General features: G+C 42.8%; 1 protein-coding gene across 1 annotated transcript in view; it reads left to right on the top strand.

Annotated features, from left to right (window-relative positions):
• Positions 1–10863: 10863 nt before the first annotated feature.
• Positions 10864–15363, top strand: part of CHRM2 (cholinergic receptor muscarinic 2) — a 157533-nt gene continuing 153033 nt past the window's right edge. The window contains exons 1-2 of the mRNA XM_036862754.1: positions 10864–10946; positions 11209–11374. The gene's annotated coding sequence lies outside the window, so the exon portion shown is untranslated. The remainder of the gene's footprint in view (positions 10947–11208; positions 11375–15363) is intronic.

Raw genomic sequence — 15363 nt, 5'->3', positions numbered from 1 at the left:
ATCTTGAGGTATTAAACTGTTTTTAAAATAATCTGGAATCACTTAGGGTGAACACACAGCCATTTTGTAGATAAAGACAGTGAATGATGAATGAGATAAATTATTTATCTAAGGCCATATAACTAGAAAGAGTTAGGGTTAGGATGCAGGGCACTTTCTACTAAGCCATCACTTTTGCATTGCATTTAGGAAGGCAGGTTATATTGAAATACATTCTAGAACAAATCTATCAAGCAGTTAACATTTGTTTTTAAATTTATGAAGACTGAAATTAAAAATTTACAGTACTGGGGTAATTCAACAATATAGTGAGTTAATCCTTTGATGTTGACCAAATGATCAGTCCTCTATGTGCATGATACAAGAGACTTTCCAATTTGCATAAAGGGACCTAGTTGCAAGAGGCTGATTGATGTTTCCAGATGTCACCATGTGCATATTCACCTAATTCATCCCATTGCAATAGGACAATACTGTGTACAAGGTACATTCTTTCTACGAGAATCTGAATCTTGCCATTTGCTGATCTCATGACACAGAAGTGTGCACATAAATAACTGCTTGACAAGTTATTTTTAAGTGAATCAAGATGGTCACTATTAAGGAAAAATATAAACATTGGCAACGATGGGAGCAGACTTAGGAGAAGGTGAAGGGAGACTCTAGACTTAACTCCAAAAGAACCATTCATCTACAAATTCATGTTGTTTGGAATTGTATTATGAAGTATTGTCTGTACTAGACAGTCACTTTTATTCTTCAGGGCTAACTGAAAGCTAAATGCTCTGCGTGTTTATACACAGTCACATAGAAATGCTTAAAAAATGCTGTCTCCCTAGCGCTGCTGTGCTTTGTAAAACTGGCAGAGAAGATCCTATTTATATCTTTAACAAAACATTTAGATTAATTTTTCTAGTTCACCATGGATCCATTTTGAGAAATACAATGGCAAGCTGGTTTTGGATATTATATTCTGACGCTTATCCTTAGCAACTTGATTGCTATACATTCCAAGTCTCTCCTCCACCCTGTCAGCACACCTCCAGGCTGTTTTGAGTTTAGCAAAGGAACACAAAACAGCAATGGCTCATTGCCTTTCCCTGACAGTGCTTGTTTTAGTCTTCCATCTTCCCATGGATGTGTTTTGTGATAGACACCAGGAGTTGGTTCTTAGTTGTCTTTTTAGATTATGAGTAATGGCTCCACTGGGACATCTAATTTTGTTACCAAACTGAACTTGGGGCTGCTCACTTGCCACACAGCAAAGCCAATCTACTGACACTGGGTTGTGATAAAGGAAATTACAGTGTTTATTTCAGGTTGCCAAGCAAGGAGAATGGGCAGCTCATGCTCAAAAGACCTGAACTCCCTGATGGCTTTCAGAGAAGGGTTTTTAAAGGCAACATTCAGGGTGAGGGTTGCAGCTCATGGACTTTCTTCTGATTGGTTGGTGGTGAGGTGACAAGGTGATGTTTCAGGAATCTTAACCATCAACCTTCTGGTTCCAACCAGTCTGGGGTCTACTGTGCTGGTCAGCATGAGGTCACCTCCTCCACCAGGGTGGAGGTCTTGTTTTCTGCAGAACAAGTCAAAGATATGTGTTAGATTATTATGTATATCACTTGAGGAGGAACTAGGACTCTGTTTTATTACTGACCTATTGTTTAAGCTATTATTACTTTTCTTGCTTGACTCTTTTTCCTTTGTTTCTGTGTTCCCTCACTTCCCTAATTAGTAACTGCTCGAGTCTGCTCTTTGGAATTCAGTGAAGGCCTAGGAGACTAAAGCCTTTTTTCTACAAACAAGAAATGAGGGACACGAAGAGTTTTTGTACCTGGGAAGGCCCTGCAGGGTCCTACTCAGTTTCAATCCCCCCTTTTCTTTGATACTCCTCAATCCTGAGGGTAACAGGGGCAGGACAAGAAAGGAAGTAAAGTTGTAGGTAAAGAGATTAATCATAAATTTGGCAGGGGAACTAGGTTTTAGAGGGGCTTGGTTTCAGTTTCACTTGGTAAGTGCCTTTTTCAAGATGTCTTCTCACATTCCCTCTCCCCACCCTAATCTCTTTCCCTCTACTGCAATCAATTTTAGAACTTATTCCTATTTTTCTGTCTTCGTTAGTCTGTTAATTCAATTATTTTCTTTTAGTTCACAACTTAACTTCACCAGGGATATCTCCAGATTAGAAATAAATATAACAGAAGTTCTGGAAAGAAAGTAAGAAACTTTACCAATTCTAACGTTGCAGAATAAGTCATTGTCACTAAGTAGTCGTAGTAAAAAACTGTTTAATGTGTTGGTATTATTTTTAATGGTATATAAATAATGTATTTATTTTTATAGCATATTAATATTCTGGCCAAAGGTAATAAGCCAGTGCCAAAAATAGCTCATATTTTAATAAAAGTTTTAAAATTCCTCCATGAGAATTATCATCATATTCATATAATTGTAGCCTGAGAAATATTCCCTTTAGGTGTTCAAGTTCTGAGCAATTAACCACTTCAAAATAACTTTGAGATTGAATATACTTAAAGAAAACTGATTTGGTGATTGGGGGAAGGGTCTACCATGCTTACAGCCCACGTACAGTAACCACACCCTGATTTATAAGAAATGTTACATTTAAAAGAGACAGGAGAAACATGGTTCACACCAGATTTTTTATTTTTAAATTTAAGAAGGAAGAGTCCAAGTCTAAACTTACACAGAATCACTAGGAAGTAGAGAGTTGTGGTTAAAATTATCTGGTGAATCTCAAACCAATCAGTAGGACACATAAGAGCAGGGTAGCAACTGAGAAAATGTTTAAGCGCAGAAAGGCTTGGAATGAGAGAACATTTGTGAATTTAGGTGGTCAGAAAAAAAAAAATCCTTGTATGAAAGCTTAGATTCATAAGGAGTTAGTCTATTTCTTTTTACTATCAGAATGTACTTATGGTCTAGAGGATTAGAAACTAGTTTCTATAGCTAACAGATAAGACTACTCATGGTTTTGGACGCCAGAGCAAAGCAACTGTGGGGAGTTCTGTGCTTGACACAGGGCAGGACAGGCATCTTTGTTTTGGAGCAGAAATTTCATTTCTTCATTAAGAGCCATATAAGGACAAGGGGTACCTTGAGTTGACATTCCATACGAGGAGCTGATAAGACTAAATAAGTAAAGGAAAGGAGACACTAGTGATTGCTTCATCTTTCTAGTAAGGTTACACATATATTCTTTCCTCATATAACTTGAGTGAACAAGAATAACACCCTGCCCCAAACTTTCCCTGTCCTCCAGCCACATATTGGCTGATATTCTCTTAAGTAGACATTATTTTTAATTAAGAAGGAAACACCTGCCTGGGGGAAGTAGGAATGGGCAAGGAGAAAAGAAATTAGTCATTCACATCACAATTTAGTTACGTATCCACCGTCAATAATAATTCACATCCTACAAAATACTTTTCTCAAATACAATTTCATTTAATCAACATGATGACTCTGGGGCAGATTCTACACATTAGTTACATGTGAGGGAACTGAGGTGTGTCAAACAGTAATCAGTATCAAGACTACAAAGGACAAAGAGCTTTATTTGGGGTCTTAAAAACTGTAATTCAGAAAACACAGATTTGGGTAAGATCAGGGAAGAGAAAGAGTCAGGGTCTTATAAAGACAAAAGCCATTAGGTTGATAAGTTGTCTGGAGAGAGTTGTGATTGACTCTGATGCAGGAAAGGAAATATTTGTCTTTAAAGAATAGGCTGTCACAAGTTATTTTACGGTAAGGGTTTGATGAGTAGATAGACTGTCACGAGTTATTTTAGGGTAAGTGTCCGATAAGTATCTTGAGTTTCTGGCAGATGTTGTAGATGCCTGCTGAAACAATAAGAGATCAAAAGGTCAGGTTCCATCCGGGTTAAGATGTACACAAGTCACACTTCCTCAGTGGCCTTCTGGGTCCATTTTAGAGAGCTCTCTTGGTGATACCAGCTCCATTTTGACTTTCCTTTTACAGGTGTAAAGGGATTAAGCATTTTGTCCAAGGTCACATCTAATAAGTGGTGAAGTTTGAACCTGAACCTTGCTTTGCTCTGTGAAGAGTTTTGGATCCCATCTTTCCCATGTTTTGGCCCTAAAAGCAAGTCTACTATTTATAACTTAGCAATTTTTCATCTTCTTCACTTTCCTAGTATTGTCCAGGTAATCCCTACTTCTTATATGATGATAAAAAGGCTTTCTATATACCATTGCTCTTCTTAGATACTGGGCGGCATATTCCCACTTTCACCTTGAAAATTTACATTCTTGCCCCATTTTCATTCTCTCACTCATCACTCTGGACCAGCTCTAGGGCAAGACATATAGAAACCTAAGAGAACATTCCCAGGGATAAGCCTAGTATTATTCTGCAAACTGAAAGTATAAACTATGGCTCAAAAATGTTTCCATTGCATTAAGTGCATTCCATAAACAGGGACTGCATTCCAGTTCTTAGTAACATTACTCTCATCCCCAATGCCATTATATAATTAGAATAAGCTGTAACGGCTGTGCCCAAGAGTTTTCTTCTCAAATTATAGAAATGTCCATGTGCCAGAGATACTCTCTGCTAAGTAACTTCACAGTCACCTTATTACTTCCAAAACACAAAACAAGACAAAATTAGTATAATAAAAGCTACAGTGAAATTGGAAGTACATCCTAGAGCATAGTGCCCTGGACAAAATGTATGTAGGGATGCTCCTGTCCTACTCTAGTCTTCTCCATTAACTAACTCTGGAAATTAGATATTAGTTACATTTGTCTACCCTGGATACTACAAAAGCATGTGCCCAAGTTTTGGTAGATGGTGTGGGGGAGGAAAAATAATTTTCCCTCTACCTTTCTAGGTTCTTAGCTGAGATTCCTCTATAATAAAATATTAATATGAAAAAAACAAACAAAATTTTAATAACATGTATACCTCCAGTATACATGAGAGACCTAGGAAAACTGAGTAACTCTCTGAAATGGCCCAAGCCACCATCTTAAATAACATCTCCAACTAAAGGCAAAAGAAGGTGTTGGGTGGGGTGGCGGAAGAGGCCCGTTGTGGGAGGTTACCAGGAAAAGCACAGTAAATAAGGGTACCGTTGTTACATAGATTTAAGCTTTCACCTTCACCTTTGATAAAACTTGTTTCTAGAGCTTTAGAGTCATCCTTCTCTTCTTAGTACAGAGACGGAGACACCCTTACAAATGGAGATTTCCCTTACAAATGTAAAAAGGTCTCTTACAAAAGGGTAACTGCTACTCAGTTTTGAGAACTTCTCCTACGTCTGCCTTTTCTCAAAAATAACCAGCTCAAAATAATCAATATGCCAAAGAGGCATGTTTTGGAGTGGGATATTCTGTTCATTAATATATGGTCACTAATATATGTCTTCAGTTTTAACAGTATCTTCCTGCTAATTGCTTTAAATATTTTAAGTATTGTTTCATCATCCAGAGTCTCTCACTCCCAACATCTAACTTGTCATAGCTTCCAAATCCCAGGTAGAGTATCTTATGTAAAATCCACCTATGGAATCAGCTCTCTGATAGAGAAGTGTCAGACCCTTTCCTGAATCCCCCATGGATTATGGCATTAAAAGTTTCATCACAAGTGCCTAAGAACAACATTTCTGTTTCTGTTGTTCTTTCCAACTAGGTTAGCTTTCTGAAGGGCAGGAGTCTTTCTTAGTTATTTATTTTTGTTGCCCTAGTATCTAAGAGAATATTGCATGATATACTAATTTTGTTGAGCCAATTTCCATACTTCACATGTAGTTTATAATAGGCTTCTGAAAAACACTCTACTCTCAGAAGTGTCTTGTGCAATTCACAATGCTGCAGAAGGAAGCAATGCAATGGCAGCTTGTTTACATGAGACTTGCTCAAGAAAGAAACATTTCCATGGGATTACAATCAAGCAGGGAAATCTGTCTGCTCCATATCCTGGCATCAATAAAAGGAGAGCACATTGTGTCAGCTGTGGACTTTAAGGGTAGATTTTGAGTCGTTGTTATTGAAAATGTTCAGTGATGACCAGTGCATGTTTATTGGGCATCCTTTTAAAATGAACTGCCTTTCTAAGAAAGCGTTTGTCAATAAAAGCCTTGTAGAAATGTAGCACATACGTTGACTTCGCCTGGGACCTTGTCTCATTCCTTTTTGCAGGGTTGTATAGAATACAGCTCATAAGATTTTGTAAATGAGGCCCTTAAACCCAAATCCCAGTCACCTTGCTGAGTAAATGAGGAAGAAAGGGCAAAGTGTCCAGGATCTGTCTTATTAGGCACAGTAAATCAGGGAATGCTTCTTTGGGAGCACTAGTAGGAGAAAGAGTGTCTTTAAAGTGAAAAAGTCTATATGGGGTGACATTATCAGCTACATTCAGTTGAGTCTTGCTTGGCAAAAGGCTGCTTTGTGCGTCACAGTTATCTCAGTCACTCTTAAGAAACAAAGTAGATCAAATTTAGTGAGGACGCTGTCCTCCGTGATGGTGCCTCCCAGGATATCTTTGAAATGTTTTAAAATTTCCACCTGTCCCTTGAAGGACAATTTTAGTTAGCTTAAGAACCAGGTAACTATATGATCTGAGAAATTATGTGAATTCCCATGAGTATGTGACTAGTTGACTCTAAATTCTAAGAAATTAAATTTCCCCACAGACTGAAAAGATTTTGAGATTTCCTAGCCTACTCTTACTGCACAGTCATTGATTCAAATAATTTGGGCCCCACTTAGAAGAGTCTGATAAGACTTTCACTTTGAACTTTCTGGAATCTTATCTCCATCTGAGATTCCAGGTCACTTAGGCTGTGAAAAGGGGAAATTTAAGCTGTTTGTCAAAATCTACCCTGAGGTTAATGTGGTTGAAATGTTTGTTTTCCCTGTGTTAGAGGTTCACCTCTAAAGAGGAACTGGGCACTACATCCTGGAAGGAGGAATGCCCAGACACTAAATGCTTTTCTAGGAAACACGTGTCCCATGTGGCCTTTTTCTCCTGCATTCTTAACACTGATTTATCACCATTGCAGCTGCTTAACATCTTGGAGGGGAGTGTTTCATTTTGTCCCCCTTCTTTGTATTCCCTGTTCGAAAATGAGCTCTGTATTTTAAATATTTTAGACCCAGCAGCAGTAAATGTTTTCAGGCTTTGGATAACACCACCACTACTTGGAGAGGAAGAGTTTAAAACAGCTGTGATGCCAAGCTTCAAGAAAAAAGGAGTAGGAAAAAAATAGCAAAGCATTGTTTGTTAAACTGTCACCAAGCATTGTCACTCAGAATCAGTCTCATTTGTATATGGAAACTCCTATTGCAAGGACTGAAAAGAAAGCTTAGGATTTTCTAGGAGAGAAAGAGATAATCTTTTTTAGCTAAAGAATAGAAGCATTTAAAATTGCTCTCTAGAAAGGTTTGCAGGGAAAATAAATAACTAAGAAGAATAGTGTGTCTATTATGGGACTGTTATTAAGATTTCAAAACAGTGAGGGCAACTGTAGCACCCATTTTAAGCAGTGATTGTCATCTAGTGGAGGTTCACTTTTAACCCAGGATTGTTATATTTCAAACTGAGGTCAAGGAAAAGATAGGTTCCTTTGGCATACATCAGAAAAATCAGCCCGCCTTTCCCAAACCTCCTGCTGACAAATGCTGTGCTTTCCTAGTTCAAATCTTGAACAGTTTGTGTGAGTGGGAGATGAAGACAAGACAAAATCTCCTTGCTCTTGGCTCATTTTCCCCATATAAGCAAGGCTCGCACATTCATTTTCTTGGTTCTTTGAAAGCAGAAAGTTAAGAAAATATTATGGCCGCCATACCTGGTGGGAAATCACTTGAGTTGAACTCGTCACCCTCTTAATGTGCTTATGATGACAGAGTGCTGATTTGTGCATCTAATTACTGAAGTCTAATTATTGCTACAACATTGAAATCAACATGGCACAATAAAATATGCACCACCTTCCCAGAAATGAGACTTGTCATTCACCTTCTCCTCATGTTGGTGGTGATCTTATTTACAGTCTTATTCAAAAAGGAACTTTGTCAAAGATTCAAAGTCATCCCTTTCGAGCATCTGAGCTCTTTAGCACATGCCTAAAAGTAACTTTCTGAGGTTGCAGGTAATGAAGTTTGGCTTCACAAGTGGAAATTACTAATTTATTAGTGTTCTTTGAGGTGGAAAATAGGCATGTAGATAAAAGGAAACCCATAGATGCATTCTATAAAGTCTTTAGAAAGCACTTTTGAAAATGTTCCACACCATGGGTTACTAATAAATGTAAAAGCTATATTCCTGGGATGGGGGAGTACTCTTTTATATCAGAAAGTGAACTGTCTTAAGAAATAAAAGTAAAATGCTCAGAATACACATGATCTTTTCTTGTATAGAAAGAGAAACTAGAAGGGGGAAAAATGGGATTTCTTTGGGTCAGTGTTTTGATGGATTATGTTTAACATGCTTGTTACATGAAATTGAGGAGCAGTATGGTTTCCATTGGCAAGATTCACTCCTAAATATTCTGATTTATTAGGTCAGAGGCATGACCCAAGAATCTGTTTTCAAATCCTGACTGACAGTCTTATAATTATAGCTAATTTGCTGTATGTCAGGCCTTCTTCTGAAAACTTTACATGAATGAACTCTATTATTCCTTATAAAAACCCCAGGGGAATGTTACTATTACTATATCCCTTTTACAGATTAAAAATACAAGACATAGAGCAGTTAAATAATTCTCCAAAAACACAATGAGTGGCACAGATACAAGTATATGTTTAAAAAAAAGTGTTTTCAATGATGACCTGGAAGAAGAAAATGGGCATTATTGCTGATTGCTTGCTAAAAATGCTGTTTCCTTTTGCAGCTCCTCTCCAAAAGGCCACAGTATCATGACTTTTGTTGAACATGGTAGTTCAGTTATTCATGGACTCTATTTTATTCAAGTTTGAGAAAATATTCGTTAGATTTCATTGGCGTTTTGCTTTATTGCTCTTTTTGGAATGTGTAGCCCTGTTTTATTAATGATATGAAAGAATATTATGATATGAAAGGCATTAATGATATGAAAGAACAAAATAGCAGCAGATCACTGGGTTTTCTTCTTCTCTATTGCTGGCCAGGAATTCCTTCCCCTTTATTTTTCTGCTTTGGGATGTCTATGTGGTTTTGTTTTGTTTTGTTTTAAAGATCCAAGCAACTCCCTGGGTTTATGGAGGTTTAATAGTCAGAAATAATGGAGAAAGAATGGAAAATGTGAATTCATTTTCAAAAGATCACCTAAGAGAGAAGAAATGACAAAATCAAATATTTAATGTAAACAGCCAAATGCTGGGGGAGGCTGAGGTCAAGACTGGACAGAGCTGTCTTGCTTTTCTATCATGTATCTTACAATCTCCCAGTGGTGGTGGGATGTGAGGGTGTGGAGGCTGAAGGTAGAGCCACAGGATATAATGCGTTATTTCAGGATGACTTCAGTCAAGCCAAAAAAGTTTGTGCCACATCCTGCTTGGTGATAGCTATGAGCTAACAGAAAGGGCAGACCCTTTCATCTACATAATTTTCATTTATCAATGAATTTATATTGCTGCATAATTATTCATCTTGATTGTCATCTGATTGTCTTTCCCCGCCAATAAGATGGGGAGCTTATAAAGGACAGGGGCAGTGACTTTTGCTATTCTGTATTCCCTTTGACAGCTAGCAATGGCCTGGCGTCAAGATTTGAACTGAACTTAATTGGATATATCAATTAAGATTTCAGCTTTTTTCATTTGATTACCGAAGGTGGATGAAAGAAAATGTAGCCTTATAACGTATGGTACACTGATGTTATCTTTATATACACATACTTTCACAAAAGCAAGTCTTGTTCTCAACTATACTTTAGAATCATATCATTGTATCTTTATCAGTTGGGACTAGTACCTAAAAATAATGAGTATTCTTCTTGGAATGGATTTCTCATAAGACTGATTTAACACAAAAAGTTTGTATCCTGATTTTTTTCATGGAGATCCCAAATTCCATAAAGCACCATAAATACTTTGTAATCTAATGCCTATTAGTCAAAGAAACATAGGCATTGACCCTTGTATAAAATAAGAAAGAAAAAAATTACCTCTTCCTCTTATACATTTGCCAGTGTCCCAAAGAAATAAATAATCCGTGAATAGTTCAGCACGATTATATGTTTACAAAGCACGGAGGATTTATTCTAATATTTTCCCACCTGGAAAAACTGGGCTTAAGCATCTTCAGCAATCAAAAAGCAACACCGCGTCCTTCCCAATATGTCATGTCACCTTTACAGCAGTCATACTTGCAGGAATGGGACTGGGTGGTGGTAGTAACTGTAAACGTTCTGATGTAGAAATTGCAGATGGAGAGCTCGGCTCTGGGGACGTGGAAAGGAGCAGAAAGGAGCCTGGAGAAAAGGCTGTCATATTTGCTCGGAAGAACCGCCAAATCAGAGAGCAGAGAAGATTTCATTGGAGGAGCAACTAATCCTGTCATATTGAAAGAAAATTGTAAATGTTCTCTCCAGAAATTGTCCGTCCATTGCAGCTAATCGAACACACACTCACGAACACACGCACGCTCTCTTGTTACACCAAAGGTGCCCGGGCGCAGAGACCCGCTCCAGCGAGTGCGCGCGTGCACACATACACACACACGCGGACACGCACACACAAACACGAACACACACACGCGCCAGCCTGCGGGTTGGCCAGAGCCTTGAAACTGCAGATTCCACTAGGAGATCGCCAGAGGAACCGAACTAATTAGTAATTAGTTGACCCTACACTAATTACTACTTCCCTTACTTCCCCAAGCACTTCGGTGAAGAAATGAATCCCGCCCAGCTCGCCAGTCCAGCCAGGTCTCTGTTCGGTCTTGCTCTCCAGTCTCAGCTTCTTCGTGAAAGCCAGGTTTGAAACTCCTTTTTTGCTTCTCCTTTGGTGTTTTGGTGTGGAGGGCGGGGGCAGTGTCACTTTAAGTCCAGTCTACACCGCAAAGGGGTTTCAGACTCGTCAAGCGACTGGGACGGGTGTGGGGTGCGCGACTCTGCTAGCGCGCGCCCGAGCCTCACAGCTCTGGCCCGAGCCTTCGGGTCCGCTTTCTCCCCGCCTCCCCCGCCCCACCCCTCTGGGTGTCGCGGCACCAGCTAATCTTTTCCTTTTCGCTTGCAAGATCAAGGGAGAAAGCAAGCCGGCGCCTGGCCTCGGACTCTGAGCGCAGCGCAGCTCGCTCCCCGGCCGGTGAGCCCCGAACCCGCGAAGGACTCCTCCACGCTCCTGCCAGCCCACACCAGGGATATTGCAGCCCGGGAAGGCACCTGGAGCTAATCCGGCGGCAGGTAAGGACAGCGCACTGCTCAGCTCTCTGCTTGCCAGCGCCAGGGACCCTGGCACCGCGGGGTCCCTCCCAATTGCCAGGAGTGGGCGCGGAGGGGTCAGGTGTTAGGGAATTGGAGAATTCCTCCACAAGTGCAGATCCTCGAAAGGAAACTTTGGTTTCTGGGGCTTGGAGAACTGAGGGCAGCGATGGCGGGTCTGGAAAGAAGGGGCAAGAGAGGCAGAGCGCGGGACAAGGATGCGATTCCGCGGGTCACTGAGTCCGGAGGAAGGTGGCAAAGGTAGCCTGGGGGCCGCGCCGGCCGGGGCATCGCTCCCTCTCCCAGCCCGCCATTCCCTCCACTGTCACCCGACTCCCTCCTCCTCCCCGACAGGCTGTCAAGGAAAAGACGGGAGAGCTTCGCCCTCTCCTGCCCCTCACGTTCCTTCCAGCCTGGGGTCTGGCCACCTCTCCCAGGCGTTTGGGGTGGAGGCCCAGCTCCTCTGGCTCCATATGGTCCCCTGATTCCGCCTTCTGAACTGCCCTTTGGGCGCCCGCGCCAAGTCGCTGGAGAGAGGCTTGGTACTGCGGTCCAAGGAGCATGGCCAGGGGTCAGGGGAATAAGAACGAGGAGAGGGTCCCAAGACAGAGGAGGAGGAAGCTTTCTGCAACCCCATCCCATTTCGGCCCGCACACGAGGTCGGCTGTCTGCCTCGACTTGAGGACAGGGTCTCAGCTCGGAGCCCGCGAGGTCCCGGACCGTGCCTGGGCTTTGCCGACAGCCACCTCACAATGGGCTCTGGGCCACCCCGGCGGGGTTCGGGGTCACAGATTGCGAACAGCTGCACCCACAATGTCCCTCGCAGTCCACACCTGAAGACCCGGGTGATCGCAGATAACTTGTAGCTCTTGGAACCTGCTAGGTGCGGTCCAAGCCCGAGCAGGGGAGATCGAGCAGAAATTCCACCTGTGCGCTCTGCCCCGCGCCCCTGGGGCGACCCCCGCGGGGCAGGAGGCTGCATGCCTAGGAGAGCTCTTAAGAGGTCAAGATTCAAGATTCCCCGAAATCACTGACTCGGAGAGCAGCACACACCCACTGCCTCAGCCTCCTTCCAGCGCCCCCATCACTTTCTCTACCCTCCTGCCCGTCGCCGTCTTCGAGGCTGCTTTGAGCCACAAAATCGTCCAAAGGAGCGTCTGCTGAGCTCACCAGACCCAGGCCTTGAGACCAATGTTGCCTGTATGGAAATATCTCTGGGGAGTCGCTCGGGACGGAGAGGCGGGAGGAGAGCAGAGAAATGGAGGTAAACGCTTAAGGCAAGCAGAGCTGTCCGCTGACATCTCACCCGAGCTGCCCGACCGTGTCCTTAGTCAGTTCACGGCCACGGCATGTCTGTGACGGAGGCCACCAAGGGCTCCAAGTCGGCCAGCCCAGGCGCGGCGAGCCCATCCAGAGCACGGCGCCTCCAGGTCCTCAAGCTCCGGAATCCCCTGCATTGACTTTCTAGTTCCCTTTCATCTTTTCTTTTTTTGGTTTGTTTTGCTTTTCGTGCTCTTTTTCTTAGCGCTGGGTGGCAGTGGGTTCGTGTAGTTTGCCTGTCCCCTAGTACACGCAGCCAGCGACACAAACACGCATCTACATGCTGTACGGCACACCCGCCCGCGCTCCGTCACGCAGCCCCCAGCTCGACCGCCCTGAGTGCCTGCAGCAATGGCCACCTCCATAGCACGATCATGGCCGTGGCCTTGGCTCCTCCGAGGGCTGGGCCAGAGGAGGGGGAGCCAGCGCAGATTGCAGAGAGAAACCGTGGGGCAATTGGAAAGGCCTGGGAAAAACTTGAATTTGGGTTGAGGGTGGGGTGGGGGGAGATACTGAGGGAAAAGGCCCCCAGCGCTCGATCTCAGCTGCGGCTGCGCAGAGCATTAAGGGACCCGATGCTGCGGCGCCCCAGACCCTCAGCGATTGCCTCGGGCAGAGCCCACCCTTGGGGGGGCAGCCTTTCTCTGGGGAAGTTCAGATGGCCAGGTCCTGGAGTGGACCAGCACCTCACTTCGCTCCAGGCCATTCAGGTTTACCGGTCTTGAGAGGGCTCTGAAAGTGAGGCAGCTCATAAACTCCAGCTATTCAACCCGGCCTTGTGCCCCAAAGGCCCCCCATTGTATTTTGTTGGCAGTCTGTATATATGTATGCATTTTTGGCAATATGTATAGCAAGGAGATATATAGAGTACATTTTCCTTGATAAGCAAATAATAAGGATGATGACACACTTAAGAAACTGCAATTAGGGGTGTGTGTGTGATCTTCGGGGTGATAACAACAAGGTCATAATCATAGAAGTAAACCAGTTGATCACAGTAAGAACTGTATTAGGCTGCAGTTCAGAAAGCGCACTTTTGAGACTCTTGGAAAATGGATGGAAAAATTTTGTGCCAACAATGTTGCAGCTTTGCAGGATTTGGCAGCTAAGGATTCAAGAAGTAATAAGTTAATGCCAGGTGAATTTTTATTGTTATTACTGCTATTAGTAATGTGTCCAGTTGTGGCAGTAGGATAAGCAACTTCTATTGACTCTATATGCTTTACTAGGCTAAACAATTATGCCAATTAAAACTGAAAAGTAAAACTTGACCCTACAAAGGCATGGAAATTCCAACCACCTCAACTTACTGTTTTAAAACTCTGTGAATGAAATGGGGCGGGAGTGGGGTAAAGTCCGTGGACCCAAAACTTAAGGGTGAGCTTCCTGACAGATGCTTGGTCTTCCTACAAAAGAAAGGTGTGTTTGTTTATGTAAGTGTCTGAGGGTGTCTGGGGGTGGGGGGGATGGAGTGAGAAAATAGGTCGATTTGAATATCCCTATCCTAGTTTAAGTTCAAGAGAACCACAGAATGTGTTTTTAGCTCTCAGCTGACCTCAGGGATGGATGTACAAGAGACTAGCAGTCAAACATTGATAAAAATCCCTTTGGAAGGAGTCCCCTGGTCTGTCAACATAGGGGGCAGAGATTGCTATCTTCACATTTAAAAACCACATTGCTCCAAACATGATCCTATCCCCTTCTTTGCCCAGATAACCCCCAACATCAGGCACTTGGATGTACATTCAGTGGCAGTTTTACAATTCTGATTTCAGGGTAGCCAGCCCCTAGGGCCCAGGGCACAGGAAGAGGGAGGGCAGCGTCAGAGTTTTGAAGAAAACAGCAGACCACAGCCTGCCGGCTCACAGGGAAGGCAGGGAAGGCATGGCACCCACTTCAGTGGAGGAGGACAGCAGGCTGATCAGGAGACACATGGCTCTCTGACCCACAGCAGGGAACAAAGTTAATGCAAGTGCAAAAGAGGAAGAAGAGGGGGCAATAGAATAAAGGAATTGAAGAGGGAACGGGTGAAGAAAATGAGGGCGAGGATCTGCGGGCATGCCATTAACAGCCACTGTAATAACCTCCATCACCGATGTCAGTTTTTGCAGTATGCCTGTGAGAGAATGCCCATGAGTAATTGTCTAAATATGACCACTCAAACCCCACTCTTACTCTTATCTTAATCTTACTTCAGTTTACACAGTAGGAGTAATGTCAGTCTCCAAGAGACTGACAGAAACATTTTGTCACACAGTTCCCTTGAGGGACCTGGTTTTCTTCATTTAACCTTATATTTGAGTTGGATTGGCATTTTATGATGCAGACCTGTGTTGTTTTCCTCAGTGGACTCCTCTGTATCAAACACTGTCAATATATCCTCCTCATGACTGTTACCACCTGGCTTTCATTCCCTGTCACCTGTCCCCATTTTGTCTACCTTTGGTTCATCGAGCAGATGTTGGGACTGCTTTCCTTAGAAGGTGTCAGAGCAAGTGTACTGACTGCATACCCCAAAGCTCAGCTTGGTCACATGGCAGTAGTGGTGGTGATAGTGTGTGTTTTGTGTGGGACAAAGGAAGCAGGTCGTTTTCCTTGGAAATGCGTTTTCATAGAGTGTGTTCTAAGTCCCTGAAAGTGTCTTAAGCACC

Source organism: Balaenoptera musculus, chromosome 9 (genome assembly GCF_009873245.2).
Source record: "Balaenoptera musculus isolate JJ_BM4_2016_0621 chromosome 9, mBalMus1.pri.v3, whole genome shotgun sequence".
NCBI lineage: Eukaryota > Metazoa > Chordata > Mammalia > Artiodactyla > Balaenopteridae > Balaenoptera > Balaenoptera musculus.
Note: the sequence above shows the minus strand (reverse complement) of the source record. Positions and strands in the feature narration are given on the sequence as shown.